Raw genomic sequence first — 12579 nt, 5'->3', positions numbered from 1 at the left:
TTTCAAAAAGAGGGTTAAAAAAAGATGTTCTGCAATACCTTAATGCTCATCCTTTTGTCTTAACAGTTTAAAACAATCCCATTATTTAATCACTGGTCCATAGAAACTGAAAGGCAAAAACAGTATCTTATCCACAAAGTATTTCTGCATTAGGAACAATTGCTTGTCAAGATCAATTCCTCCAAGACTCTTGAGTATATGCAGACTAATACCAACCCAAGGCACTTGATCTGAACAGTACATCTCATTGCCATAATCTTAGATTCCAGATGTATTAATCCCTGCCCTCCCTCGGCCACAGGGAGATACAGGACACCTGGAGGAATTCAATGGCAACCATCCCAAAAAAAAGTTAACAAATGCTTTTTGAACACCAATAAGTAGTTGTTTGGGAGGATCTAACACAGTACATTTATGCCATAGCATTGAAGCTGCCAAATTGTTAAGAACCAATCCATCACCACTTCTGGATTCTAAGAATCACCTGATCAAATAGCCCTTTCCAGTTTTCTGTATAACTGTTAGTCCCAAAGTAAAGACCCAGGACTCTAAAGCCATCACAGGCCCATCTACATTGCTGTGGCAGCTGGGGAGGTCCTCCACTTGACCATTCTCCCAACAGCAAGGATGCACATTTCCCCCAATTGATACATGCAGATGAAGCTTTTCGAAAGCTATCTAAAGAAGAGATCAATCTTGAAACATCCTCCGAGTCTTTTATAACTACTGTTATGTCGTCTGTATAAGCTGTAAGTTTAACTGGATCTACACTGGGGAAAATGGGAATATTAACACCATGCAGCTGCTTCCTAAGTGAAACTAGAAAAGGGTCAATAGATATTGCGTACAGGAGACCTGAAAGAGGGCACCCTTGCCTTATTCCCCTGGTTACAGAAAAATGCCTAGTTAGGGAACCATTAAGTCTTAACATGCTGTAAATTACATTATATAATATCTTAATGAGAGAAACGAAATAAGGACCAAAACCAAAAGCTTCCAGGGTCTTAAATAAATATTGATGGTCCACCCTGTCGAACGCCTTTTTTGATCTAGTGAAAGAAACCAATGTCCAAATTATGCATTTTAACAACAGTAATAATATATCTCAACAAAAAGAGATTGTCAAAAATCAACCTTTTAGGAACACAAAATGTTTGATCTTTATGAATGACAGATGCCATAATTTTTTATTTATCTATTTGTCGGTGCTTTTGACAACATCTTAAAATCAGCACAGATCAATGATACCGGACGGCAGTTCTTTAGACACCCAAGGGCGTTTTATCCTTGTTCCCCCAATAAGCTCTTTAAAAGGATCTTATCTCTTGCAACAAAAACAATAAAGGATGAACTGTTGTGGGTAGATTCACTGCTTTGCCCAAGAATATCTTTTTCAAGAGACTTCATTTTTTCTTTAAGGGCTCTGGTACTATGTGCAGTGTACTGTTGGTAAAAAGTCTTAATTTGAGCTTTAGCGATGTCCTACCATTGACTCAGTGACTGAAAACTGCATCTCTCCTCTCTCCAAATTTTCCAGAAAAGGTTAAAAGAGTGAATAAAAGTGCTACCCTGCAATCTATTATTAAAGTGCCAATGTGATTTAGATAATCTAGGAATAGAGACAGAAACTTTAATGGATACATAGTGGTTATCTGATAAAAAAAGATGGCGAAATTGAGCTATTAAAGAACCTTCCCCTATTGCCTCTTACAACATAGAAACGGTCGAGTCTAGCTCCTGACGTATTATTTTTCAATTAAATTCAATTCAAGTTTATTTGTATAGTGCTTTTTACAATACAAATCGTTACAAAGCAACTTTACAGAAAATTGTTTCTACAATATTTAGTAGTAGCTTATGGTGGGAAAAAAAAATAATACAAGAAGGAGTGATCCAGCTCTCAGATTTAATAAAAAATACCTTAATTTGTGTTCTGAAGATGAACGAAGGTCTTACAGGGTTGAAACAATATGAGGGTGAGTTATTACTGACAGAATTTTCATTTTTGGGTGAACAAACCCTTTAAGTTGAAATATCTTCAAAACATACCATTAAGCTACACAATACTATTCAAAGTTGTAAAAGCTTCTGTTCAGCTTTAGCAAAAGCTGATTTTCAAAATTTCTAGAGTCCATCCTGGCTCTCCTGGGGATAAATAAAACTCCTACTGTACTAAACAGCCGCTCACAAGTCGCTGAGGCAGGAAGGGGTTTGTTTAACCTGATATACAACTTGCAGAACTGATTATTATGTGGTAAGATAATTATTGGGAAGTCGTGGCCTAATGGTTAGAGGGTTGGACTCCCAATCGAAGGATTGTGAGTTCTAGTCTCGGGCCGGACGGAATTGTGGGTGTGGGTAGTGCATGAACAGCTCTCTCTCCACCTTCAATACCACGACTTAGGTGCCCTTGAGCAAGGCATCGAACCCCCAACTGCTCCCCGGGTGCCGCAGCATAAATGGCTGCCCACTGCTCCGGGTGTGTGCTCACAGTGTGTGTGTTCACTGCTCTGTGTGTGTGCATTTCGGATGGGTTAAATGCAGAGCACAAATTCTGAGTATGGGTCACCATACTTGGCTGAATGTCACTTCACTTTCACTTTCAGATGGAGGGAAAGGTCTTCAGCAGACTGGTGTGGTCAGCACAGCATGACAGATATCCTTCAAGTTCTTTGGAGCTTTCTTGTGCGTTTGACTTGATGGATGAGAAAAAGTCATCATCATCAGAAGAGGTGGCATGCAAGTTACTGAGGGGATGCAAGGTCTCCATCTCCAGATTGATGTAGTCCAGTCCTGAAAAACAATGCATATCCCATACATGGCATTCAGAAAATTAGTTTGATGGCAAAATCTTGGACATTTTTCATAGTTCTATTCTTAACTGTAATTGTCATTTGGCAAATAGCCATGATATCACACCGTTAACAGACATAAACCTTCCACCTCAAGGATGCATGCAACCCAAGCTGTATTGTCATCGAACACATGCAACCTATCATGGAATAAAATTCCTGTCCTATTTGCATAATTGTGTGTCACTATTAATCTATTGCATAGGTTATATTTATGTAATATTTTAATCACTCTCTTACCCTCCCTAACCTTATAAGAGGAATGGAGTGGGGCGACGGGCATGGCCAGTTCTGGCCATTACATGGACATTGGTATTGCACTGATCAAACAATGAACTGATTGTTATATGGTAAGATAATTATTACAAATAAATAAATTATACCCATGACCCCCGCCCCCCTTTAATGTGAGGTTTAATGTATGAACTGCCATCAATGCACAGTAGACATCCCTATTCAGGTTTTTTAAAATAAATGCAAAATATTGTTTCAAAAACACTTTCTCTTCTGTGAGCTGTTATGACTCTAAGTCAATTTAGAGTAACTCTCTAATTGATGGGGATGCTTTCTCTGCAAGTAAGATACAATTAATTAATAAATGTGCATTTCACTAAATATAAAACTGTTAACAACCATACAGCCTACATGAGGCTTCCGAGTTTTATTGAAACATGGTCAAAGTGATCAATGCAATGATAGCTAAGTGTGTTTCCCAAAGGGTGTGCTGCCTCACACTGCTGTGATGCAAGAGCTGCCCAGGTGTGGCACAGGAAACATCCATATTCACATTTTTAAAAATGATTTTTATGGCTACAATTGTAGCCAATCTTTATAATTATTTCAAATAAAAAATGCATTGGCTACACAGCAACAGACAACATAGCTGCATTTAAAAGCATGGTTATCTGCTGTTATTTTGTGGCCTGTTTAATATCACGGTAGTGTACAGTGACATGTTACCATAGTAAATAGTGTGCCGTGAAAGAAAAAAGTTTGGGAAACACTGAGCTAACGTTAGCGTGGCAAACTTGACTAGTCAGCTTTTCCAAGTCTACCTCCCACTGGATCGTCACCATGCAGGGAGAATCCGCTGAGCTTACTAGCTTGATTCTCTCCAGCATCAGCTTATGGTTTAATCATACACAACCCCAATTCTGCCACTGTTAGCATCAATATACATTAGCTAACTTGACTAATGTAGCTAGCTGTTTACAAGACACGTTTCAATATGAAATCACTTGGCTAACAACAGTAACAACATTAATGTCAACTCCCCTCAATATGTTTTCTCAGATTCGAGGGTGAAGTTTTCAATGCTGAAATTTCATTCACCCGAGGTAGGCAAAGAAGACATTTCAGCCGATAAGAATTACCCTTGATTTCAGTGAATTTGAACATATCCTTAAGATATCGCCATGGGTGATACCTCTCGGGATCATTGCAGGCAGCAAGAGCTGTACTATCACCTGTTTTAGCGGTCATCTTCCACCTCGATCTAACTGCTGCGTGAGCGTATGTTGGCAAAGAACTCGCGAGCTTGCGCGAAGTCGCACTTTTTTTTTTAAAGAAAACCACTTTCTCATTGGTTTGTAAAATCAGTGTAATAAATACTTGGAGCGGGCATGGGAAAATGTATCGGAGTAAAAAGTAAACTTTGTCTTTAATATAGTAGTGAAGTAAGCGTGAAAGTAGATGCAAATAAAACATACTCAAGTAAAGTACAAATCCCTGAAAAAAATACTTAAAGTAACAAAGTAATTTTACTTCGTTACTTACCACCACTGGCAGGAAGGTGCTCAATTGAGCAGACACAACTTTTTCTAAAATTTTACACATAAATTGAAGATTTGAAATAGGCCTATAATTTGGCAGTACACTAGGATCTAGTTTTGTTTTTTTAATAAGAGGCTTAATAACTGCCAGCTTGAATGGTTTTGGGACGTGACCTAAAGATGACGATGAGTTAATGATATTGAGAAGCGGTTCTTCAGCTACAGGTAACAGCTCTTTCAGTAATTTAGTGGGTACAGGATCTAATAAACATGTTGTTGGTTTAGATTAGATACAGTGATAAGTTTATTTAGCTCTTCCTGTCCTATGGTTATAAAGCACTGCAGTTTATCTTTGGGTGCGATGGATGAAACAGAAGTGTTAGACGCTGTAGAATCTACATTCGCTATTGTATTTCTAATGTTATCTATTTTATCAGTGAAGAAATTCATAAAGTCATTACTATTTAAAGTTGGTGGAATATTTGAATCAGGTGGCGTCTGTTAATTTGTTAACTTAGCCACTGTGCTAAATAAAAACCTTTTTTATTGTTTGGTTATTTTCAATGAGTTTGTGTATATGCTCTGCCCTAGCAGTTTTTAGAGCCTGTCTATAGCTGGATAGTTTTTCCATGCAATTCTAAAAACACTTCCAAGTTAGTTTCTCTCTATTTGCGTTGAAGACTACGAGTTACTTTCTTGAGAGAGTGAGTATTACTGTTATACCATGGTACAGTACGTTTTTCTCTAACCTTTTTCAATTTGATCGGGGCAACAGCTTCTAATGTATTAGAGAAAATAGTGCCCAAGTTGTCAGTCATTTCGTCTAGTTCATGTGTATTTTTGGGTATAAATAGCAGTTGAGATAGATCAGGCAGGTTATTTGCAAATCTTTCTTTGGTGGCTGGAACAATAGTTCTGCCCAGACGGTAACGCTGAGACATATAGTTAATATCAGTTATACGCAGCATGCACGATACAAGGAAATGGTCTGTAATATCATCACTTTGAGGTACAATATCTATAGCAGTAAGATTGATTCCATGAGATATAATTAAATCTAGTATATGATTAAAACGATGAGTGGGCCCGGTGACATTTTGCTTGACTCCAAAGGAGTTTATTAGGTCAGTAAACGCAAGTTCTAATGTATCATTTGTATTATCAACGTGAATATTAAAACATATTATTTGAATTAGCTTTTAACCATGTGTACTGTCTAACCCCAGGAAAGGCCTCCCTCCACAATTCTACTAAATTAAGTAATTTATTTACGCTCTCAGCAGAAGGTGGATGAGGTTCATCATGATTTCTATTCAGATCTAGATTAACAGTACAATTACAATTACCACCAAGAACAAGAATATTTCCCTGAGGACACTGTGATAAAGCATTAGAAAGTTTGTTTTTAAAAAACTTAATACGTTCTTGACCAATATTTGGAGCATACACATTGAAAAAAGAAAAATGTGCATCACCCAAAGCAATATCAGCTCTCAAAATCCGACCAGGCACAACTTCGACCATATCTGGCTGACTACTAATAAGATGGAGAAAAAAATAATTGCAACACCTGCACTAAGGTTTGTTCCATGGCTTAACAAAAAATTGCCTTTCCAATCAGCAGTCCACTGTGTCTGTTTCTGTGGATCTGAATGTGTTTCCTGCAATAAAATAACATATGCTTTCTTTAAGCGTAAAAAATCAACTAAAGCCGCTCTCTTTTCTACACCCCGAAAACCATTAATATTAAAAATTCCAATGTTTAAGGCTGTCAATGAGGAATGGAAAGAAAAAAAAAAAGAAACAAGCCAAAAAAATATCACCCTGTTAATAAACATGGATCTAATATTTCTTAGAACAGATTTTCAGTCTTTTTTTTAAAAGCGCTTACATGTTTCTTGAGTCGATATCGTTTTGGCTCATCAAGCTCATCCAATTAAGCTTTTCTCATAACCATAGCACAAGAATCAACAAAAAGTTGCAAATCAGAGAAATACTTTTCTATTCTTGGTCTTCACTGATTAAAAGTGCTATCTAGGAAAGTATTAATATGTTGCACAGTATAATAAGGTGGCTTCTTTTGAAGGCTGCATTGTTTTTCTGCATAACTTCCTTGCGAACTAACATCAGTGAGATTGTCTAATTTCATATTCCTCGCTGTCATAATCCGTATTTCCAGACTGAGTCTCACCTCTCCCGGTGAGCTGTTCTTCATCACTTAGTGACAGGCCAGCAGATGCTCGGGAGTCCCGTGACTCTCCGGCATCCACGAGTTCACTGGACTCCCTCTGGGTCACTGATTCACGCAGCTGCGATCTCAGCCCCACCGCTGACATTATCACACTCACTAGTGTTCACTAAACACTTTTCTGCATCCACAACACAACTGTTAGCTGTGTGCTCTTTCAGATTTTCCTCGTCTTTAGACAAAGAATCCGATACAGCCAGATCAGTTTTTTTTTTTATCTAACGTTACATCCTGATTAACATTTTCCAATATAGAAGCCTCTTTCTCCAGAAGTACATTAGGCTCGTTCTCATTTTGTTCAATCACCTTATTAGATGGACATTTTTGTCTTGTGTGACCAAAAATCCCACAAGAAAAACATTTAATTGAATCCGTGCTAATAAAGATTTTATAATCTTTGCCCGACAACATCAATTTCACGGAGGCATCCAAATGTAGAAATTCGTCATTTAAAAACATAAAAGTTTGCCACCTGAAAGACATCACATTTTTCAAATTTGGATTTTTAACACCGAGGGGGATCATTTTAATCCGCATCAATATTTTGCCATAATGGCCAAGTAAATGCTCAAGTGAATCATTGGAAATAAAAGGCGGCACATTGGAAAGAGTTACCTTTTTAGAAGGGCTCGAAAGCAGTAAAACAGGCAGAACCAACCGATAAGCAAACTTCTACTAAATGATGAACCATAGAGTCTTCTTTCAAAAACACAACGACAGCTTTATTCATCCTAGATGCAGACAAAATGTTCCGAGCACCTATTTCACTACTAACAGCAGTCAAGCAGTCTTTGACCGTGATCGAGTCATCTGGTATACATTTACAGCCATTCCGGGCTGTTAAGGTAGCAAACCCGTCGGAATCTGTCGACATTTCCACTACCCCTAGCAGCTAACTACAAACTAAATTAAACTAAATTATTAAAGAAATAGAAAAAAAGAAGAAAAAGGGAAAAGACTCACTCAAACACAACGCCGCTTACTCAAACACTCATGCGTGCCTCCCAGTCATTCCGTACATGTGCACAGAGAGAGAGAGAGAGAGAGAGACGGAGAGACGTTTAAAATGATTTACTCAATCAAAAATTACATTACACACTCAACATTAATACAATAAATGTTCAAAAGTATTCACAAAACAAATGATAAAGAATTTTCTTCAGAAAACACAAACAAACCGCTATTTACACACCATTTGTTCATAAATTCGCCCATATTCCTGATAGTTTAAAAAATATATATGCTGCCCTTATTCTTGATTCAACAAGTGCTGTAAACAGAGTCAAAACTTTAACAATTCTTCCTTCCAGAGCAAGTCTGCAAGTCTTCCACATAGCTAATTTTGCTTGCCCAAGAATAAAATTAGCAACAGAACAGTACAGTGTTCACTTTAGAATACCTACAGCCATAAATAAAAAGTACTTTGTTAAACTCAAAACCCAGCCCATCAATAATTATTTCCAGCAATGCCAAAAGTGGCACTAACCTTGGACATTCAATAAAAAACATGAAAGACTGTTTCATGACTATTACAGGCATGACACAAGGGCAGAACATTCAAGTTGAGTTCGGACACAAGAGCATTAGTGGCTAACACACAATGTAATATTCTCCATTGCAAATCACCTGAAAGTTTTGGAAAAGGACTTTTATAAAAGAGCCTCCAAGAAGGAGAAATATTGTCTGCAACTGTGAGCTTTTCTCTCCATTTTGTATCAGTTCTGTCCAGGCCATTCTCATCTCAAGGCGTCATATACTGACACTTTTGACATTTCGTCAACATCCTATGCACATGGCACCCTCTAGCGTCAATATTAGATGCAGATAAATATGGTGCCAGAAGGCCCCTAGCAGTTTTACCCTAACCCTAATCATAACCCATAATCTGCGTTTAATATTGACGCTAGAGGGTGCCATGTGCGTAGGATGTTGACGAAATGTCAAAAGTGTCAGTATATGATGCCTTGGGATGAGAATGCGTCAGTTCTCTCATGAAGATCCTTAAAATATGCAGTTTTTACACAGGCCTGATACATCTCTTTTTTTCCCCACTGAATAAAAAAGTAGGCCTTTTAATCTCTCAAAATTTAGCAGCTTTCCAACCTGGCTGGTTTCAGGACGAACTCCAGGGCACACACCTAATTCAGGAAAATCAAGATGTTTAGGCGCACCCTCTAGAGAAAGCTCTACAAACTGCAAAAGAGGGAACGGAAGAGCAGCTTTCAACACTGAAATCAGCCTCTTTACCACCCTCACAGTTCTAAAATCAACCTGACTGGCAATATCTTCTGCTGATCTCCACTCTTTTGATTCTACATTAATCAAGTGCCCCACTTTGGTAAAACCTTTCTTCATGCATAACTTAACTATACTATTAGACACGCAAACATTTCCTAAAACCATAATGATCATTTTCAGACCTATGCAGCTTAAACATTTCCCAAGATTTCAAAACCGATGCATAAAAAATTGCACCAAATGTGACATTTTCAATAAACGGTGACATAAAAAACAGTTGCTTATCAAGATCACTACTACAAAGGGATCTTAGTAAAGTTAGTCCAAAAGACACCCAAGGGATAAAATCTCTAGAAAAAAGCAGCCTTTGTGCAGATTTTAGTCTCATGGCTCTGATTTTAGCTGATAGCTCAATCAGTCTTTGACCTCCTTCATATACTGGCAAATATAGGATTCCTGAAGGAAGCCAGTGGAAACCACCCCCAAAAAAATCCACAAAGTCCTTCTGTAGTTTTTGTAGTAGTTCTTTCGGGGGGTCGATAACAGTGAAGCGATGCCACAGCATAGATGCTGCTAGATTGTTAACAACAAGAACCCTTCCTCTGTATGACAATTGTGGGAGAATCCATCTCCATTTTTGTAAACGACCAGCCACCTTTTAATAAACGCCTTCCCAGTTTTTCTGCATGTATTGCTCTGTTCCAAGAAAGACCCCAGCACTCTAAACCCCTCTGAACTCCAGGGGCAGCGCTGAGGAAGTTTAGGAACAGGCCTACCTTCTTCTTCCCATTGGCCTAATAACAACGATGCACTTTTTCCCCAGTTAACTAGAGTTGAGGAGGCTTTTTGATACATGTCAAGAGCCACTTCCAGCTTGCACACATCTTCATTGGATCTTATTATGACAGTGACATCGTCAGCATAAGCACTGAGTTTAACGGGTACCATCTCTGATTCAAAAAGGGCGGGCCTCCACGTTGAAACTCCACAAAGTTGACGACTCAGTACAGTTAGCAACGATTCAATGGCTATGGCATATAAAATACCTGACATACTGCAACCCTGCCGTATGCCTCTGCCAACTGAAAAAGGTCTTGTAAGTGAACCACTTATTTTTAAGAAACTATAAATATCAGTGTACAATAATTTAACATAATAACTAAAAACAGAACCAAAACTGAAAGCTTCAAAACATTTAAAAAGAAACTCGTGATCCACACGATCAAAAGCTCTCTCCTGATCTAAAGATAAAAAGCCCACATTAACATTATTGTCTCTGGCAAATGAGATCAAATCACGAAGCAGAAACAAATGATCAAATATTGTGCGTTTTGGAATACAAAATGACTGGTCTGCATGAATTATTGTAGATATATGGAGTTTTAATCTATTAGTTAATGCTTTTGACAGAATCTTATAATCCACTCCAAGCAAAGACACTGGACGCCAGTTTGCCAGATCACCCTTCTTTGGTAGCAAGGTGATAAGTGCTCTTCGTAAACTCGGCGGAAAGTTGCATCTTTCAAAGCACTCTAAGAAAACTGAGAACAAGTCTTCTCCAATCACTGACCAAAACAGTTTATAGAATTCTGCCGTGAAGCCATCCAATCCTGGAGCCTTTCCAGCAGACATATCTGTAATAGCAGCAGTCAATTCACTTAAGTGCAAAGTCTGATCAAGCTTGGCCTTATCACTCTCATTCAGATGAGGTAAATGCTGGAGAAGTGTTTCTGCTATTTCTCCATCACATGGCTCTGCTTTAAGGTTTTCATAAAAAAGCAGTGCTTGAGCAATTATCTCATGTTCATCAGCTGTTTCACCTGCTTCAGGCAGTTTCAGACGACTCAAAGCTTTTTTATCAACAACTTTCTTCTCCAAATTGAAAAAAAAAAGATGTTGGGGCATCCATGCAATTAAATGATGTAAACCTTGCCCGAACCAGAGTCCCTTTTGTTTTCTCTTCCAGGAGATTGTGGAGAAGACCTTTCCTAGTTTCCATCACTTCAACAGTACTTCCATCATATTTTTCAATGTTCAGCTGCAAAAAGTCCTGTTCAAATTGTTTAATTTTGCTTCCAAGAGTATTCTTATTATGTGCAGTATACTTCTGGCAAAACATCTTAACTTGAACTTTACTAATATCCCACCACTGGCTCAGGGATTTATACTGAGACTTACTCTCTCTCCACATCTCCCAGAAAAGTGTAAAAGAGTGCACAAAGTTGTGATCCTGTAAAAGCCTATTGCTAAAGCGCCAGTAGGGGCATTTAAATGTGCGCTGTGCAGAAGTGATATTGACAGACACATCATGATGGTCTGAGAAAGGAGTAGGAAGAACTATCAATAAACTTTTCACAAAAACTTCTTTGAACATAAATTCTGTCAAGTCTTGCTGCAAAAACCCTATTTGAATTTACTTTTGTCCACATATATTGTTTTACATCAGGAAAGGCTTCTCTCCAAACATCCACGAGATCATGATAAATGATCAATTTTCTAAAAACTTCTGCTGACGGCCTATGAGGTTCTTCATGATTTCTGTCCACTGTGTGATCTAAAGCGCAGTTAAAATCTCCAGCCAAAACAATAATCCTACCCTGTGGGACACTGTTTAATGCTGTATAAAGTTTTTCAAAGAAAAGTATACGTTCCGTCCAAATATTGGGGGCATATACATTGAAAAGTGACAAATCGAGCCCATGTAACGCAACATCTACTCTCTGCGTTCTACCTGGTAGAACATCAAAAACGCTCACATTTTGTTCCTTAAAGTCAGCTCCAAGAAGAATAGCCACTCCTCCACCGTTACTTGAACCATGACTCAAAACAACCTGTCCATTCCACCCACTTTGCCACTGGATTTGATTTTTAACATCCGTGTGAGTTTCCTGTAGAAAAACAACGCTACTCTTTTCATAAAAATATAGTCAAAAAGACTAGTCCGTTTCAAAGCCTCACAACAACCATTTATATTTACTGAGCTAAATTTCAAAGGTGCCATGAAAAAGAGTAAAAGATAACCACACAATAAAAAGACTCCACAGGGATTATTTGACAACCAAACTATACTCATTTTTTACTTTGCAATTTCAAAGAACTTCTAACGTTGCTAAGAAGTTTCTGAAGACGGTACCGTTTTGGTTTATCAAGCTCATCCAAAGAAGCCTTCTTCATGGCGAAGGTGCCGGACAATAAAAATAATTTTACATTGGGAAAAATGAATCGATTCTCGGTTTACGTAGTCCTTTTGTAGTATCTAAAAAGTGATCTGCTGAGGTGAATAAAGTTTGATCTTACCTCCAGAGATGAGCTCCGAATCCTCCCCATAATTACTCATTAAATCCATATCATCATGCTCATTTTCAGAGTCATCCATTAAATCCAATGAGGCATGAGATGAAATGTCATCTTTACCCTGTTTAAACAATTCCTCAGTAGTAGTATCACTCTCCAGTTTATCAGGCTGCGC

Source organism: Carassius auratus, chromosome 50 (genome assembly GCF_003368295.1).
Source record: "Carassius auratus strain Wakin chromosome 50, ASM336829v1, whole genome shotgun sequence".
Classification (NCBI taxonomy): domain Eukaryota; kingdom Metazoa; phylum Chordata; class Actinopteri; order Cypriniformes; family Cyprinidae; genus Carassius; species Carassius auratus.
This window is presented reverse-complemented; position numbering follows the sequence as displayed.